Source organism: Schistocerca nitens, chromosome 2 (assembly GCF_023898315.1).
Source record: "Schistocerca nitens isolate TAMUIC-IGC-003100 chromosome 2, iqSchNite1.1, whole genome shotgun sequence".
NCBI lineage: Eukaryota > Metazoa > Arthropoda > Insecta > Orthoptera > Acrididae > Schistocerca > Schistocerca nitens.
Genome location: NC_064615.1, coordinates 956,705,146 through 956,718,221, shown reverse-complemented (window position 1 = coordinate 956,718,221; position 13,076 = coordinate 956,705,146).

Here is a 13,076-nt window from a genome sequence, read left to right as displayed (position 1 = left end):
AATTCATTGCTTCCCTTGTGCACAGGTCTTTTCTAAGTTCACACTGTCTACTACCTATTTTTGTGGCTGTAGTCGGTGCATCTACTTGGAACGGATCTTAGAGTTATAGAAACAATTTTTGCCTCGTTTATTTTCATCCAATGATTTTCCAGTAATTCTGGCTTCCAGCATCTCTACTATTGTAGCGCTGTACGGATTTATAAAATTTTGAACCCCTTTCACGAATTATATCAATTCCTCCATTTTCCCATGTAACGTTTTTATATGTTTTCAGCTAGTCATGTCGGCATATAAACCCATAGAACGGCCTTTGGTAATGCACCGTTCCGTAAGCATTGTACAGAAAGGTATGCATTTTTCATCACGTTTCATTTTCAGTAGAATTGAGAATATTGAATGAAGTATTCAAGTTGAAAGGTTTCCGTGTAGCAGATTCAGTTTTGAGGAGCAGTTAATCGCAGGAATTGGGAATTTGCAAAAAGTCCGCTCTAAAACTCTGGGTTGTCCTAAGAAACAGGAATGGTAAGCGAAATCCTTAGCAATTCATTTAAATGTACATTGTCGGGAATGTGCAATAGGTGTTGATTTATGTTTGGAAGAACAAGGAAGAGTTTAATTACGTTTACTGTATCGATAATTTCTGTACTCCATTTTTAACTTGAGCTACAGTAAATAACCAATATAAATTCGATGAAAAGACATCTGTTAAAAAAGATACTACCAGCAATATATGGGAGGTGGATAGCACTTTGCAGCAGCGACGTTTCTTTGATGGAAAAAAAAGAGAAGTGATATTTGGAGAAACTGCTAATTACGTACTACTGGGACTAGGAAGCATGCGAAACAAAATGTAGCCAAACTCACCTCTACTCATCTCATGACGTACCACAGATTGAACTATGGACCTCGTGGTTCAATGTATAATGAAGATGGCATAAATTTACGCAATTAAATGGGAATTAATAGAAACAGAAGAAGCAAAACCCTACCTCGATGTTTTAAACAGATAAGGATTGCCGTACGGGAACATTTAGTGGTATTACGACATAACTGAGCTGTCTACAGCCACGTGGTTCAATAGTCGGTGGCTTCAATTCACGCAATAAAATCGGAATTAATATCGAATCAATTATTGAAATACTTCTGCGATACTTCAAACAGTCAAATAGCACTCAGAATTCTATACAGAGATACATACCAGTTCTTTACCTCAGAACAAAGTGTGTCTGAGAAGATTAGTCGCAGCTGTGTCTCCCTCATGTGCCGCCAAGTAACAGGTATTCTTTGACCATTGGCGAGTCCTTTTCCTCTGCGCTAGCTGATGATGCCTAGCGAGATATTACGGTTACATTGCTATTGCCAATAACCTCAGCAAAAAGGCTTCTGCAACATCACTAACTTCTGTGATCAGTGACGTGTGTGCGGACACAGATTCAATATCCTGCACAATTCCCTTCAAAACTGGCAGAATTACTAGATGTAGCAATAACCAGCTCGGCTGCTATTTCCATACTACCAGTGGGAACATGTCTTGATGTCACTTCGCAGGTATACAGATCTCCTTCGCTTATTAGCGTCTGTGACTCACGTTATGAAACTTGTTTGCACGTCAGTGACTGACCCATTCCAAACTTTTCTTTGTAGTGTGTTGTTTATATATTATGTCTTAAATATTCCGTGTTTTATTAATTCTTTCGTTTATAAATTTTCTAATTAGATTTCTGTAAATTATGCACTGATTCGTTCGTTGATCAAGGAAATGCAGTTCGCAGGGTCCCACGGAACCTGACAGAGCAATAGATAAAAATAAATTAATAAAATTTTCTTCAAGATAGTCAGTATCAAAACCCGTGGAGAGTAAATAAAATTATACAGCCGTTGACACAAAAATGATTTTTTCAAAAATTAAATAAATAAATAAGTCTGATATGTGGTTAAAACACTAATGCCGAAGTACTTTATGTGTGGGGTTTCGGCTGGCAGGCTCGGTGAAAGAGAGAACAGTGGAGCGCCCCGCCGGCAAGTGCAAGTTGGCTGCAGCCGGAGGGCAACTGCGACGGCGGGCCTAACAGAAACGAACGACCCTCGACCCGGCCCCGGACGGCCGACGGGCACGTTTCTAATGTTTTCGACCCGGGGACGTTCACGGGGGCGCGGGCAGCCAAAGAGAATTAGCGCCGTCCTCCGGGGGAAGAGAGTGGGACGGGCCGCGCCGAGTTGGAGGGAGGTTAGCTCCGGTTGTTTCTACGGGCCGCAAAGGTCAGAGGGCGGGAAGGGAGACTCGGCTTCTGTCCACTCCGAACAGGTGGGAAGGCCGCGTTCCGGAGGCCGTGGAGACTCCCACGCAGCAGTCTTTTCAACTGTAGGTTTAACACCCTTTCTGTGGAAGGTCCAGTGAGTTCGTAGAAAGAGAAACAAGTGTCATTGTTGGGGGGGGGGGGGACGACGACCGCTTGCGCCTTAGTCTCCTGTCTAGTATAACGTCAGAGTCACTCCACATCTACATCTACCACTGGTTTTCAATAAGTAATGCAACACATTTGTTTTCTCGGCCAATTTCGGCTTGAAACATATGTTATGGGTCGTCGTGGTACAGTCCCGCTTCAGCCCCTGTGGTTTCAACGCTTGCAGAGTGTCTACGGAAACCTGGCAGAGTACAAAAGCACGGTGAGTCATTGGGCGAAGTGTCTGTCATCACCGCTACCAGGTAGTGCAAACCCGTCCGATCTCCCGCGTGCCGACCGCCAGCACGCAGCAATGTTGGAACTGCGAACTCTCCCATCCGAGGTGATGGTGGACCACAGACACCTCGTTGCTCACCTGCACGTCTCTGTTGGTAGTGCTGATACAGCTGGGGTACTCAGACGTGTGCTCGCTGGGTTCGTCGCCGCCCCGCCTAACAGCAGACAATAAAGAGCAATGAAGTACCATCTGTGCGGAACTGATTGTGCGTTGCGAGGCTGATCATTCCAAATATTTGTCGAACATTGTCACAACACAACATCAGGAATACGGGTTCATCGCTTCGAACTGGAAACAAAATGTAGCACCTCTCCTCCGGAGAAAAAGTGCGAAGCCGCACCCTCAGATGGTAAATTGTTGGCGACGGTCTCCTGGGTCTCTGAAGGGATTATTCTATTCGATGTCCTTCATGATGCAACGATCGCCTCTGAAGTGTTTTGTGCTACCCTCAGGAAACTGAAGAAACGACTTCAGCCTGTACGTCGCCACAAAAGTGCAAATTAACTTCTCCTTCTCCACAACAACCCAAGGCGACACAGAAGTCTGCGCACCCGAGAGGAGCTCACAAAAGTTCATTGGACTGTTCTTCCTCATACACTCTACACCCCTGAACTCGCACCTTCCTACTTAGATCTGTTTCGCCCAATGAAGGTGTACTATGTGGGAAGCAGTACACGGATGAAGGGGGATGGGAGGGGGGGGGGAGTTTATTGATGCAGTAAGACATTTTCACCGACGTCTACCAATAGAGTGGTACCATTCGGATATAAAGGCCGTCCCAGTAAAGTGGCACAAGGTCGTCGCACTGAATGGAGATTTTGTTGAAAAACAGGATTTTGTAGCCAGAAGAGTCGAGAATAATATGGTGTATTGGAATCCTGATAAGACTAACCCTCTTCACGAAAAACAATGTGTTACATTACTTATTGAGCACCCCCCCCCCCCCCCATACATGCAAACCAGTTTAAAGTGGGTGGCAGACGGTATTTAGGACGGCTTTACATATTTGCGATTATTCCCGTTCCAAGCGCGTATGGAGCGCGGCAAGAAACACTGCTGAAATGCATCTGTGTGTGTTGTAACTAGTCTGTTGCTTTTTTGCCACTGTCCCATCGAGGCGATATGTAGTGAGGGGGGAGGGATGAAGAATATCTCTAGATTCTTCACTTAATACAGATTCCCGCAACTTTGCATGTAGCCTTTCGTGGAATTATTTGCGTCTACCTTAGTGTCTGCCATCTGAGGTTTTTTACAAATTTTTCCTGGTGTTCTACTGTGCACTGTGCGTCAAACAAACGTGTGAGCCTTTTCTGTATCCCTTCAGTATCTGCTGTTCGTTATGCAGAGAAATGTTGTGACAAACTTCGAGTTGTTGTAGAGTGTGCCTTGAGGAACAAACCGAGGATAGGAACCCGTGTCCAGAAACTTCATCCAATGACACTACAGAGCACTGAAATTATAGGCGCCGGTGCCTGCCACTACGGCACCCTTCGGCAGCAAATGTGACTCTGTACGCTGACGGACCGTAGGGGAACGTTTCGCAAAGCTGTTAGTTATTCAGTGATCGGGAATTATTGCTATGTTCGCCACTGGAGAAGATGGAGTTAGCTGCTGCATATAAAGGCATTCCTTCTTTGAATGCAATGCTCTGTTGCCTTGATGGATTACGGTTTTGGACACAGGTTTCCATCTGCATTTTATTTTTCTCCTGGAAGCCTCTGAAACCTCTAATGTTTTCGATATACGGGATAAGAGTAAACTCAGTTGTAAACCTGTGTCCAAAACCATCATCCACCACGGCAGCACAGCATCGAATTCATAGAAGACAAGGTCTGTATATGCAGCAGCTAGCTTCATCTACTTCACTGGGTATTGTGGTGGCAGTCACTGAATTAAAAAAACAAATAAATAAAAATAAAAAACATAAATTAAAAATTAAAAAAATTGCGAGACGTTGCCCCTACGGTCCTCAAGCATACAGAATCATGTTTGCTGCCCAAGGGGTGGCCTAGTGGTAGGCGTCGCCGGCTATGACTTCGACGCTCTGTAGCGGTGCTGGACGACATTGCCGGACACAGATTCCTATCCACAATTTGTTACTCAATACACCCTCTACATCTCTTTGAAGTTTGTTGTAACACTTTTGATACATTTTATCTGGAAAAGGTCTCACCCAGTTAGGCAATATTTTAAGATAGAACTCACAAGTGATTTGTAAGCAGTCTCCTTTGCAAACTCATTTTCCATGTTGTCTGCCTTACCTACAATTGAGCCTATTTGATATTATAGCTCTTACGGCTGCTTCATTACTGTTTAAATTGATATAAATAAATAAAGGTGTACTACCTGTCTCTGTTTTCCTAGCAGCAGTTAAAAACATTCTCAAATGCTATTCTTCTGTTCTGGTCCATGTACACATTAGTATTCTTCTCCTACAGAAGATGGTTCTATTACCCGTCTTAATACCTTAATTAATGAAGGGGGCAAGGGGAAAACTATATACTTGTAACAGACAACAAATTGAAATGAAACCAAATGTTTCGGAAATAAAAACACGACAAATGCGAGGCAGTCTTGTCTAAACGAATGAAATTTAGCAATCTCACAAGTCTGGGCTATAAGGCGAGATGCTGTCCTGGTATGAGACAAGATAGATATACGTGGTAAGCATGTAAAACCAATGAGAAACAATGATAACTCGTCCATCCCCTAGAGATAATGATAAGCAGAAAAAACTTAGAGGAATACCGAGAATTGTGAATCATGAAAGAAAGTTGTTAGCCATGAGGAGTCGTGTAATATGAACACATTAACAGGGACAGTAAGACAGAGCGTACGTCATCTGTGTCGATGGAATCGTATTGCCGGTCGCTCGCAGTTGAAACAGCGTAACTGCACGGTAATCGCAACAAAACTTGCCACTATCATTCTATTGTGAATCATCGCAACTAAAGCGGGTTGAGTTTACACATGGCTGTTTCCAACACGACGCCAGCGAACTTCTAATAACGAAGTTAAACCGACCAAGAACTGCAACGTCATCTAAAAGGGGTTGGGTTTATACTTGGCTGTTTCCAACACGACGCTAGCGAACTACCAATAAACGGAAGTTAAAATCATCTGGGCTATTAGGCCGCATCATGTTTCTTTTAAAATGTTCGACGTTTCGACACCTCTGCTGGGATATTCCTCAGGATCTTTTGATGTCCACTACTGCTAGAACACGTTAGCTGCTGTCATGTGTAGTTCCAGCAGATAAGTACGGAGGAGGTGACCATTACAGTGCGGAGGTGATTGGTTAGGGTGCGGTCCCCTTACTGCTCTTATGAAAATGCTAAATGTGGAAGGATATGAACACATTTTACAGCACTGTGTACTTTGTACAGCAGCAGGAAAGTTTGAATACGATGAGTGACTTCATCAGCATGACAATGGACACTATTTGTGAGGCAGTATTTGTGAGGCAATAACATACCCGAAATGAAATGTCCTGCACAAACGTCTATGACATGAGCCCAATTTAACGTTCACTCCAGATTCCTAACGGCAGTACCATCTATGGTTTCTGTTCTTGAGGAAGAATGGGCTGCCATTCTTACACGGGCATTCCGACACCTGCTTGAAAGCATCCCCAGGAGAATTCAAGCAGCCATAAAGACAAAGTGTGGACACATTAATAGGGACCCAGAGATACATAGTTTAATTCTTAATTTATTTGCGTGTTTTTGGTACTTGCATTGTTTAATTCATAAATTCATAAATTTCGGGCATATTATACTATTTGAGAGTTGTAGCATGGCGTTTTAGTACCTGAATAGTGTAAAATCGCGTAGTCTCCTTCGGCAGCCGAGCAGTGTGTCAGCAGTGCGCAAGTAGCAGCATTACTGCATTTACTAGGCAATCTTGTATTTTAATAACCGTTTAAATTTTGTGTCGAATTGTTTATGGTCTCTGTAGATTAGTTCAAACGTTCTTTGCACAACAGATTTTAGCATGGATAGGGACTGCAACTGCTGTGTTCGGATGCAGGCTGAGTTGGCATCCCTTCGCTCCCAGCTTCAGGCAGTGATGGCTTCGGTCACACAGCTTTAGGCTGTTGCCAATGGGCATCACTGTGGGGGTCCGGATGGGGGTTTGTCGGGGACGGCCAGCTCGTCCCACGCATCCCCCGATCGGACTACGACTGTGGCTGCCCGGTATACTGCCCACATTGAGGCTGATCCCTCACCTGTGGTAGAGTGGGAGGTCGTCTCGAGGTGTGGCAGGGGGCGAAAGACACTCCGGAGGGCTGCACGGAAGGCCTCTCCAGTTTGTCTGACGAACCGGTTTCAGGCTCTGTCTCAGGCTGATACTGATCTTTGGCCGGACATGGCTGCTTGTCCTGTTCCACAGGTTGCCCCTCAGTCTGCAAGATCCGGGCGTTCGCAGAGGGTGGGCTTACTGGTGGTTGGGAGCTCCAACGTCAGGCGCGTAAGTGGCGCCTTAGGGATATGGCAGCAAGAGAGGGGAAGAAAACCAATGTGCACTCCGTGTGCATACCGGGGGGGGAGTCATTCCGGATGCCATGAAGGGTACAGGGTGCACCCATCTGCAGGTGGTCGCTCATGTCGGCACCAATGATGTGTGTCGCTATGGATCGGAGGAAATCCTCTCTGGCTTCCGGCGGCTATCTGATTTGGTGAAGACTGCCAGTCTCGCTAGCGGGATGAAAGCAGAGCTCACCATCTGCAGCATCGTCGACAAGACTGCGGACCTTTGGTACAGAGCCGAGTGGAGGGTCTGAATCAGAGGCTGAGACGGTTCTGCGACTGTGTGGGCTGCAGATTCCTCGACTTGCGCCATAGGGTGGTGGGGTTTCGGGTTCCGCTGGATAGGTCAGGAGTCCACTACACGCAGCAAGCGGCTACACGGGGAGCAGGGGTTGTGTGGCGTGGACTGGGCGGTTTTTTAAGTTAGATGGCCTCGGGCAAGTACAGAAAGGGCAACAGCCTCAAAGGGTGCGGGGCAAAGTCAGGACATGAGGGGACCAAGCAGTAATCGGTATTGTAATTGTAAACTGTCGAAGCTGCATTGGTAAAGTACCGGAACTTCAAGCACTGATAGAAAGCACCGAAGCTGAAATCCTTATAGGTACAGAAATCTGGCTGAAGCCAGAGATAAATTCTGCCGAAATTTTTACAAAGGCACAGACGGTGTTTAGAAAGGATAGATTGCATGCAACCGGTGGTGGCGTGTTTGTCGCTGTTAGTAGTAGTTTATCCTGAAGTGAAGTAGAAGTGGATAGTTCCTGTGAATTATTATGGGTGGAGGTTACACTCAACAACCGAGCTAGGTTAATAATTGGCTCCTTTTACCGACCTCCCGATACAGCAGCATTAGTGGCAGAACAACTGAGAGAAAATTTGGAATACATTTCACATAAATTTTCTCAGCGTGTTATAGTCTTAGGTGGAGATTTCAATTTACCAGATATAGACTGGGACGGGTGGTAGGGACAGAGCATCAAGTGACATTATACTGAGTGCACTATCCGAAAATTACCTCGAGCAATTAAACAGAGAACCGACTCGTGGAGATAACATCTTGGACCTACTGATAACAAACAGACCCGAACTTTTCGACTCTGTAAGTGCGGAACAGGGAATCAGTGATCATAAGGCCGTTGCAGCATCCCTGAATATGGAAGTTAATAGGAATATAAAAAAAGGGAGGAAGGTTTATCTGTTTAGCAAGAGTAATAGATGGCAGATTTCAGACTACCCAACAGATCAAAACGAAAATTTCTGTTTCGACACTGACAATGTTGAGTGTTTGTGGAAAAAGTTCAAGGCAATCGTAAAATGCGTTTTAGACAGGTACGTGGCGAGTAAAACTGTGAGGGACGGGAAAAACCCACCGTGGTTCAACAACAAAGTTGGGAAACTACTGCGAAAGCAAAGAGAGCTTCACTCCAAGTTTAAACGCAGCCAAAACCTCTCAGACAAACAGAAGCTAAACGATGTCAAAGTTAGCTTAAGGAGGGCTATGCGTGAAGCGTTCAGTGAATTCGAAAGTACCGACTTGAGAGAAAATCCTAGGAAGTTCTGGTCTTACGTTAAATCAGTAAGTGGCTCGAAGCAGCATATCCAGACACTCCGGGATGATGATGGCATTGAAACAGAGGATGACACACGTAAAGCTGAAATACTAAACACCTTTTTCCAAAGCTGTTTCACAGAGGAAGACCGCACTGCAGTTCCTTCTCTAAATCCTCGCACAAACGAAAAAATGGCTGACATCGAAATAAGTGTCCAAGGAATAGAAAAGCAACTGGAATCACTCAACAGAGGAAAGTCCACTGGACCTGACGGGATACCAATTCGATTCCACACAGAGTACGCAAAAGAACCCGCCCCCTTCTAACAGCAGTGTACCGCAAGTCTCTAGAGGAACGGAAGGTTCCAAATGATTGGAAAAGAGCACAGGTAGTCCCAGTCTTCAAGAAGGGTCGTCGAGCAGATGCGCAAAACTATAGACCTATATCTCTGACGTCGATCTGTTGTAGAATTTTAGAACATGTTTTTTGCTCAAGTATCATGTCGTTTTTGGAAACCCAGAATCTACTCTGGAGGAATCAACATGGATTCCGGAAACAGCGATCGTGTGAGACCCAACTCGCTTTATTTGTTCATGAGACCCAGAAAATATTAGATACAGGCTCCCAGGTAGATGCCATTTTCCTTGACTTCCGGAAGGCGTTCGATACAGTTCCGCACTGTCGCCTGATAAACAAAGTAAGAGCCTACGGAATATCAGACCAGCTGTGTGACTGGATTGAAGAGTTTTTAGCAAACAGAACACAGCATGTTGTTATCCATGGAGAGACGTCTACAGACGTTAAAGTAACCTCTGGCGTGCCACAGGGGAGTGTTATGGGACCATTGCTTTTTACAATATTTATAAATGACCTAGTAGATAGTGTCGGAAGTTCCATGCGGCTTTTCGCGGATGATGCTGTAGTATACAGAGAAGTTGCAGCATTAGAAAATTGTAGCGAAATGCAGGAAGATCTGCAGCGGATAGGCACTTGGTGCAGGGAGTGGCAACTGTCCCTTAACATAGACAAATGTAATGTATTGCGAATACATAGAAAGAAGGATCCTTTATTGTATGATTATATGATAGCGGAACAAACACTGGTAGCAGTTACTTCTGTAAAATATCTGGGAGTATGCGTGCGGGACGATTTGAAGTGGAATGATCATATAAAATTAATTGTTGGTAAGGCGGGTACCAGGTTGAGATTCATTGGGAGAGTCCTTAGAAAATGTAGTCCATCAACAAAGGAGGTGGCTTACAAAACACTCGTTCGACCTATACTTGCGTGTTGCTCATCTGTGTGGGATGCGTACCAGATCGGGTTGACGGAGGAGATAGAGAAGATCCAAAGAAGAGCGGCGCGTTTCGTCACAGGGTTATTTGTTATGCGTGATAGCGTTACGGAGATGTTTAGCAAATTCAAGTGGCAGACTCCGAAAGAGAGGCGCTCTGCATCGCAGTGTAGCTTGCTTGCAAGTTTCAAGAGGGTGCGTTTCTGGATGAGGTATCGAATATATTACTTCCCCCTACTTATACCTCCCGAGGAGATCACGAATGTAAAATTAGAGAGATTCGAGCGCGCACGGACGCTATCAGACAGTCGTTCTTCCCGCTAACCATACGCGAGTGGAACAGGAAAGGAAGGTAATGACAGTGGCACGTAAAGTGCCCTCCGCCACACACCGTTGGGTGGCTTGCGGAGTATAAATGTAGATGTACATGTAGGTTTTTGATTACATAGGGTATTTAGAAAATTACCCATAATCACAAACTGTGATTTCCACACACCCCTCCCTCCCCCCACCTGTGTCTGTGTGGCAGAGGAGAGTTTTATTTACTTCTAATGAAATGAGCCTGTTTCACTTCTTCCGCCTTTGCTACTGTGCTGAGGAATTCCTCGAATTCCCACCCGACACTCACCTTTGAACCTCTCCGCTGGCTTGCGCTGCTCTGTCTGGTGACACGCGATGACCAGCTTAATTTACAGGCACTGCGGGCTTCTCCCCCCACTCCCACCGCCACCCTTCCCCTCACCAGGCCTCATGAATCCTGCCCCCCTCTCCATGACCCTCCACAGCTGAACGGAGAGCTCGTTCTCCTGCCTGACTACCGCTGCCGCTCGACGTTGACTCGCTCTGACCTTTCGTGAGCTTCGATTTTCCCCCGCCCGCTCGTCTGTCCTGATCTTTATCTGTGGAGAAAAAAAAAGGAAGCCCCGTTTATGAACAGGCCTCTTGCAAATTACGGCGCAGAAGGCTCGCAGGAAGCTAGGAAGCAAACGAGTTGCTTTAAGTGTGTAACAAAGAGCTTTCAACGCCAAGTGCTTTCAAATTTACGTTTTTTATCGCCTCTAACAAAAGGTTGCAAGTTTCAGAGAATCCCAATGAATAGTTAATTTGACCTAATGTCTTTCGGATGTAAAAATACATTCTCGCTTCTTCGTCGACAATCTACCAGGGGTGCTTTTCGGTTCTTTCGCCTTGCTAATAACTGTTTTCATTCATCGTTGTTTCTGTTTCTAAGAGATTTTCTCCGTCCTCGATAAAATATCGGTCATCTTTCTTCATTTGTGTGATACACTAAAAATTGCTTCCGAAAACAGGTATTATCCACTAAATCCTTTGTTCAAATTAATTTTTTGTGGTTTTAATGGTTCAAATGGCTCTGAGCACTATGGGACTCAACTGCTGAGGTCATTAGTCCCCTAGAACTTAGAACTAGTTAAACCTAACTAACCTAAGGACATCACAAACATCCATGCCCGAGGCAGGATTCGAACCTGCGACCGTAGCGGTCTTGCGGTTCCAGACTGCAGCGCCTTTAACCGCACGGCCACTGCGGCCGGCTTGTGGTTTTACTCCTCCCTCTAGCACCCATCTACATCTAGCCTACATAACTGCTCTGAAAACCACTGTGAAGTGCAAGGTAGAGGATAAGACCCATTGCAGCAGTCATTAGGGCTTTTTCGCATTCAGTTCCCAAATGAAGCGCAGGAAGAATGATGGCTTGAAGGTCTCTTTGTGCGCTGTAATTGGTCTACATTTTTACAGCGTAAAAGAATTTTACTTTGAGGAAGACTGCATATGTCTTTTCAAATATTTACCCCCTCTGTGTTACCACAGATTACATGTCACAATTCACATTTGTACTGAGAATGCAGTGGTGCCTAGTTGTTTTTACTGCTCTGAGTGAAATGCATGGCGTTTCTGATTAAGCTCATCGATCTGCAGTCTTCCATAGGTGTCCCTGGGCGGGAAACTTGTCGCTATAATGAACTGCTAGCGAGAAACTGATACTACTTAAATGACCAGAGACCGGATTATATGCATCATAAAAACCTTAAAATAAGCATGCAAATCTGCATAAAAAACGTTTAAAAACCCATGAGAAGTGTCGAAATATGCAAGATCAAATAGTATAAAAAACATGGTAGTTACTGCGTGCATAATATCGCAAAGTTGAACATACGCATATCAGTTACGAGGTAGAGCGCCAGTCACGCGTAGACACTACATTTAGAACGCTGTCATTTTGTGAATACTTTCTGGTAGAGGTTAGGAAGGGGACCTTTCTGGGATTATTTTCTAAAAATTTGCAAAATGGGGACGCATATCGTGTTTCAAAAATTGTTATTTCTTTGCTGTTGTTGGTGGTAACAAGCGGATTCGATGCGAGTTAGTCGCGAAACAATCGATATGTACAGGACCAACTTCGAGATATATCGCTCGCAGAGGAGCACGATCAAAACTCAGTAATATTTTATTTAAAAAACAACATAAATTCACGAATTTTTGAACAGCATTATCATATAATTAATAGTTTTTGACCGAAGCATCACTTACAATTTATTTTACAATTTTCTACTATTGTAAACGACGAAGTACTGTTCCAAATGTTCGGTAGTAAGGTTGTGTCTTTCATCACTCAAAACATTTTTATAAGCAGAAAAGGACCGTTCTACATCAGCTAAGGTAACTGGACATTATTTGAATTTAGGTACTATGTTGGCACTTATTGTGTATAGTAAAAGTTCACCTGTCCCGTTAATAAAACGATCAATTTGGCACAAGGATTCAAAGCCTGGCTTATTATTTACTATTTTCAAACTTTTCTTTAAGTTTTCTTGAGAGTGTCTCCGGCAATGAGGAGTTCCCTAGAATAATTTTTTTCGTTAATGAATAGATTCATTCATCGCCAAATCTTTGGTTTCAAGCTTTGTAATACTTGCAGATATATGGGAAAAATGAGTGCTAATC